Raw genomic sequence first — 7,400 nt, forward strand, 5'->3', positions numbered from 1 at the left:
AAGGAACCCCTAACGGAACTATTCTCCCTGGAAGATGTTTCTTACTAACCATGTAATATAACATAGCTAGTTGGGCACTTGTCTGATAAAGCACTTATGACCCCTACGCCTGGTCTCCATGCATGCCCCGGTTTTTGTATAACCGTGAGGGTATTCGGACACACTCCGGACTGTTGGGTCCCGAGGTTGAAGCGAAAAGGCCGCAAAGACAAACGATCTACAATCCGGCTAGAAGGCATTTTACATGTCATTTTAAATTACATCGTCAAACTGACTGATTGTACTCCTCTTCAATCCCATCTAACAGGCTGTCTAGTTTACAGTCCCGTTGGGAATATTTCGCGGCCAACTCTACTTGGTCGTACATCAGGCTCACGGGGATCTCCTTCCCATCGGGCCCCACAGGTCCGACCTCGGCCATGTGGTTTGGATCAACCTTCATGTACCGCGTCTTCACCATGGCCCAGGCCTCCCTGGCGCCTTGCCGGCAGGCCGATATCTTCCATAGACGGAAGCGCTGCCGTACTCCCTGAAGCTTCTTAGCAAGCCCTCCAAGACCCTCGGGTAGGGAGACGGAAGGCCATAAGGCCTGAACGACGCCGCTCATCACCTGCCGGACATGTTCATGCAGTTGCAGCAGCTCGGGAAGAAGGTCACCCGTGGAACCAGGCATTTCCTCCGCCGGACGACCCGTGAGCACACCTACAGACACATTTCTGTCAATCGACTTCCTCGCCGAACTCTTCTTTTCAAAAGAGTTTGCTCAAGCACTTACTATAAATGCCGCGACGAAGCCGCTGATTCTCCTTTACGGAATTAGACAGCTGGACCCGAACACCTTTTAGTTCTTCGCCCAGCTAGGTGTTGGCATCTTGGAGTTTGTTCCTCTCCTGCTGCACCCTCATAAGCACCTTCTCGCCGGCCTTCGGCTGGCGCAGCAGATGTTGCTTGTCCGGATCTAGTCCGGCACCCTCTGCAATATTATTGTCAGACTAAATGCACACGTCGCACTTCATAAACTACTTATCTTTTCGAAATATGTATTACCAGAGGGGGTCTCTATGGCTCCCTCCGCGGTGGCTAGTGCGGCCTCAAGTTGGGCCTTGCATTCTTGAAGCTCCTGGGATAGGTGGGTATTCTTCTCCGTATGATCCTGCATAACAAATGATCCTTAAATCAGTTAGTTTAACTACTTTAAGTCTCGGGGGCTACTGGCATATATAGCTATTAAAATTCCCCACCCGTATGTCTTTCACATACTGCTCCGTGGCTCTGGTTAAACCATCTTGAGCAGCACGGAGGTGCGCGTCTCCCGCATTAAAGGCATTCAATGCCTCGGGGGAGAAACACGCGTCATGAAGAACTGTCCGACGGCGCCTGTGATTCATGGAGCTCTCCACCTCAGACCTGGTGGCGGACAACCTGTCGGCATCCTCCGTTGGAGGAGCATCCGGCTCATGCCTTGCGCTCGCCTCCCCCTCCGGACCAGGTGTTGGAGCCTGGCTGGCGAAGGCCTGGTTGGCAACCTCCCCGGGCATAGTCCCGCGAGCGTTCTTTCTCCTGGAAGAATCATGAGCATTAATATACCCCCCCAGGAGTCTTTCCCTTAAAGACAATGGTGCGCCATACCTTTGCGGCGATGTTTCGATTCGCGCCGCACTCCTCTTCCGCCTGCTGGGCCGCACTGACCCTGGTTGGTCAGTCGCCGCGGGCTCGGCTTCCCGCCGTAAAGGCACCTCCTGCAAAGCACCGTTGGTACACGGTGGTCAGAAATAAGCATTAAAAAAGTAATGGTGTCAGGACTTCGGTCGTACTCACCTGGGAAGCCGGAGATAAAACGGGGTAGTCAGCCGTAATGGCGACTAGAGCATTGTCTATGCTGAGCTGGTGGAACACCCCGTCAATCAGTTCCAGCATTATGTCCGGATCCTCTCCGGAGGCCGGGTCAAGCGATCTTCCCGGATCCTCGGGTTGTGGAGTCGGACTTTCTATGCCCTCCACATCCCGGCGCAGTTCCTGCGTCGAAATCATAAAGTAAGACACTTATCTTTGAAAGCACGGATCGGATACATAAACGTCTGCTTACCCAGCTCCGAGGGTTATTCATGGAGAATCCATTCAATGGACTCGTGCGGAGGAAGTCCTCCCTCTCCCCTTGTACAAGCCGGACATGATCTTCACCAGATCGGCGGCCGATCCCGGCCCCTTGCGGCCATGACGGGTGGCATCATTCTCCCCATTGAAATCCCACATGGGGTGGCCCCTATATTGGAGCGGCTGCACCCCTCGCATAATGCATGTGGCCATGACTCCAATCATGGTCAGTCCGAAATGGGCCAGTAACCTTATCCGGCCCATCAGATATTGGACGCTCCTATCATCCTCCCGTCGAGGGCTCCGCGGGCGCCAACTCAGGCGTTTTCTCATAGGAGCGTTGCTAAACTCCGGGAGGCCGATCCGAACTGGATCCGGCAGCGGGGCGTCTTCCATATAGAACCATTCCGAAGGCCAGTCTTCGGATGCCTTCTTCGGGGTTCCGGATAGATATCCGGTCCCGGCGATGCGCCATATTTCGGCTTCGCCCACTTGATATATCGACCCCTCGTGAGAACGGGGTACGAGGCAAAACAATCTCTTCCACAACGCAAAATGGGGCTCGATGCCCAAGAACAGCTCGCAAAGAGCTACAAAGCCCGCGATGTGCAAGATGGAGGCAGGTGTGAGGTGGTGAAGTTGGAGTCCATAGAACTCCAGGAACCCCCGGAGAAACGGATGTATGGGAAATCCGAGTCCCCTTATTAGGTAGGGGACGAAGCATACCCGCTCTCCTTTGGAGGGATTGGGGACGCTCTCCGCCTACTTCCCGCCCTTGTAGGTGGCGAGTCCGGCTCGAACCAGAACCATAAAGGCTAGGGGAAGATATCCCTCTACTTGGAGCATCACTAACTCGCTATGCGGGACCGAACATCTCGTCCAATCTCCTGGCTGAGGACTGGGAGCGCGAGAGGAGGAGCCGCGTCGACTGTCCATGTTGGAATGGATTTCTGTCGGATGCGCTTCGATGAGAACTTGCGGAAGGAGGATGGTGTGATTTGGATCTGGATCCTCGCCTCTCTTATAGGCAGCTTATTCGCGCAGCTAGGGGGTATAGTGTAAAAATACCCTGGCTTTTCGTTTCATACGACACGTGGAAGAGGGCCATTATTGGACGTAGAAGCCAAGGAGCGCAACATTTATAAGGAAACCGGACACTGTTTGGTAAACACATGGAATATGGAGGAGAACCCGCCTTGCAAACGCCGAAGACAATATACGCGCCGGACTCGTCGTCATTGAAGCCTGGTTCGGGGGCTACTGAGGGAGTCCCGGACTAGGGGGTGTCCAGACAGCCGAACTATCATCGTCGGCCGGACTCCAAGACTATGAAGATACAAGATTGAAGACTTCGTCCCGTGTCCGGATGGAACTTTCCTTGGCGTGGAAGGCAAGCTTGGCGATACGGATATGTAGATCTCCTACCATTGTAACCGACTCTGTGTAACCCTAGCCCTCTCCGGTGTCTATATAAACCGGATGGCTTTAGTCCGTAGGACGAACAACAATCAGACCATAGGCTAGCTTCTAGGGTTTAGCCTCCTTGATCTCGTGGTAGATCTACTCTTGTAATACCCACATCATCAATATCAATCAAGCAGGACATAGGGTTTTACCTCCATCAAGAGGGCCCGAACCTGGGTAAAACATTGTGTCCCTTGTCTCCTGTTACCATCTGCCTAGACGCACAGTTCAGGACCCCCTACCCGAGATCCGCCGGTTTTGACACCGACAGTCATCTTGCCCGAAATCCCACTAGGAAGAAGATCGAGTCCAAGAAGTAGACGAACCAACATAGTCAAACGAATCCTCACAATCCGCAACGTTACCGGAACTAAGAAAAAACACCGGAAAGAAGCAAACAACATGCTAAACAACCATCACATAACATGGCATGATGCACATTCAAGTATGATGCATGTCCGGTTTAAATATGCATGGCATGGCAAAGTGCACAAACAACACTACAATTTAAGTGGAGCTCAATATACAACGAGTTGCTTATTGGCAAAACACCACATTGACATATTTAGTTTAATCTAGTTTAAGCTACCCAACAATATAAAATGTTGTTAAACATGGCAAGAGGTGAAGCAAAATTAATCTACCTATCTAGACAAGTTTAAATGAGGCCGGAAACAACAAACAACAATTCCGAAAAAACCATATGTTATTTAGCAATTTTAATGCAAACAACAATTTTAAACATTTTAAATGTTGTTATCATGATGTGGATGACATATGCAAGTTTTATGCAATTTTATGAAAATTTTGACATAAGCATGTTATGAAGCATTTGGTCACCATGGCGGAACAAAAGGGGCGCCATGGCAACGACAACGAAAATGGTGCCACAACAACATTTCGATGATCCGACAACTCATTGAGATACTGGCGCAAAAGAAAGTATGGGAGTGAGCATGTCATGCAAAATATGATGGGGAGTGATCCCGCTACCGGGTGTCCCACGGGTCGTCGTCATGGCAATGAGGAGGAACTTGCAAGGATCAACTCGGACACAGTGCACACACGAGCACCTCATACAACACACATGCATTTGGTCCACGGGTGATCGTCTCGTTGGTTATACCTTTGAAGCGTGCATTTTCGGAGCGGATCGAGTTTGAAGCGGCGTAGAGGAAGTAGACGTTCTCGGAACGGTCGTAGTGGAAGTAGTGGTACACATTCGTTTTCGGAGAGGTACTTGAAGAATCCAACATCCTCGGGGCGATGGTAGTGGTACACACGACGTTGGGGTACTTGTTGGTCCGGTCTTGGCGGTGTAGATGTACATGTTGTCGGGGTACTTGTTGCATCATCGGGTGTAGTCGTACACGTTCAGAGCGGAACTTGGTGTATCCATCTACTTGGCGTTCCGGTGTGGTAGTCATTAGAGCGTCTGACAAAGCGGTACTTGGCGGTCTTCGAAAAACACTGGTAGTCACGGTACACGTTCTTGGCGATTTCGTAGACGCTGGTAGTCGCGGTACGCGTTCTTGGCGATTTTGTTGACGCGACAGGGGTACTTCACGCATCCATGGAAGGGTCTTGGCGTCCTTGGCGGATGAAGACCGTGGTGCGAGGTGGTGGCTTGGGGTCAAACGACCGAGGCATGGTGGCGCAGGAAGGCGAGGCTGGCGCAGGAGCTTGAGGGCGCGAGTGGCAGAGGCTGCGACGATGTAACGCCCACGATGCGGCTATATCTCCCATGTGTCGAGGCAAGACTTAGAGGCATAAGTGCATTGTGGTTTTGTCGCAAGAAGGGCCATCTTCACACAATCCCATGTAATGAACAAGAAAGGGATAAATAGAGTTGCCTTACAATCGCCACTTCACACAAAGATCATATAATTCATACATCATTAAGAGTACACACATATTCCGGCTACTCACAAATCCAAATGAAAAGCAGATAACCCCAAATGCTAGATCCTCGATCGTCCCAACTGGGCTCCAGTACTGATCATTAGGAAAAGACACGTAGTAATGGCTAAGGACCTCATCGAACTCCCACTTGAGTTCGGTAGCATCACCTGCACTGGTATCATCCGCACCTGCAACTGTTTTGGTAGTATCTATGAGTCATGAGGACTCAGCAATCTCAAAACCCGCGAGATCAAGACTATTTAAGCTTATGGGTACAATGTGGTAATGAGGTGGAGTTGCAGTAAGCACTATGCAAATATGGTGTCTAACATACGCAAATAAGAGTAAGATGAGAAGATACGCAACGGTCGTGAAGCTAGAAGTGATCAAGAAGTGATCCTGAAACTACTTACATTCAAACATAACCCAAACAACATTCACTTCCCAAACTCCGCCGAAAAGAGACCATCACGGCTACACACACGGTTGGCACATTTTAATTAAGTCAAGTGTCAAGTTCTCTACAGTCGGATATTAACAAATTCCCATCTACCACATAACCGCGGGCACGACTCTCAAAAGTTTATACCCTGCAGGGGTGTCCCAACTTAGCCCATCACAAGCACTCACGATCAGTGAAGGATATTCCTTCTCCCGGAAAGACCTGATCAGTCTTGGAATCCCGGTCACAAGACGTTTCGACAATGATAAAACAAGACTAGCAAGACCGCCCAGATGTGCCGACAAATCCCGATAGGAGCTGCACATATCTCGTTCTTAGGGCACACTGGATGAACACTATGTACAACAACCGAAGACCCTGGGTGAAGGGGTGGCACCGCAAGTGGCTCTAGGTTGGACCAACACTCAGAGGAGCACTTGCCCGGGGGAGTTAAATAAAGACGACCCTCGGGCTCGCGAAAACCCAAGGGAAAGTTATAGGTTGTTAGGCAAATGTAAAACCAAGGTTGGGCCTTGCTGGAGGAGTTTTATTCAAAGCAAACTGTCAAGGGGGTCCCATAACCCCGACAACGTAAGGAACGCAAAATCAAGGAACATAACACCGCTATGACGGATACTAAGGTGGCAAGAGTGGAACAAAACACCAGGCATAAGGCCGAGCCTTACACCCTTTACCAAGTATATAGATGCATTTATTAAAATAATACATATTGTGATATCCCAACATAAACATGTTCCAACATGGAGAAATCTTCAACTTCACTTGCAATTAACAACACTATAAGAGGGGCTGAGCAAAAGTGGTAACTTAGACAAACAACGATTTGCTAGGAAGGTGGGTTAGAGGCTTGACATGGCAATATGGGAAGCCCGGTAAACAAGTGATAGGTAGCACAACAGATAGAACGAAGCAACTAGCAAGCAAAGATACTAGTGATATCGAGGGTAATGGTCATCTTGCCTGCAAAGTTCTCAGAGTTGTCGAAAGCTTGCTCCACGTTATCGTACTCAATAGGTTCCTCGTTCATGAACTCATATCCCGGCTCAACCCAAAGGAAGAACACAAGCAATGCAACAACAATCAATCATGGTGCAATGCGCAAGCAACATGATGCAAGACATGGCATGGAATGCAAGATATGACGTGCAATGCATATGGGTACTCCAGAAGGGAAAAGATGATCAAGGCATCAACTTGGCAAATCAAGTATGCCGCTAGGAAGAGTGAGTGATTTTGGTCGAAATCAATATAAAGATCACCGGAAACGGGTGCACGGTTTGCAAATGACAAGCAAAACAAAAATGATGCAAAACTGCGCTTAACAACATCGTCGCACTTATGATGCATCATGAAACTATGCTACAACATTCCAACACAGCAATAAAGCACATGGAATTAACGTACACATGACAAAGAGCAAATAACATCAAAGCATCATATGCATATGGCTCATGGATTAGTGGGAACCAACATTACA

Source organism: Triticum aestivum, chromosome 7B (assembly GCF_018294505.1).
Source record: "Triticum aestivum cultivar Chinese Spring chromosome 7B, IWGSC CS RefSeq v2.1, whole genome shotgun sequence".
Taxonomy (NCBI): Eukaryota; Viridiplantae; Streptophyta; class Magnoliopsida; order Poales; family Poaceae; genus Triticum; species Triticum aestivum.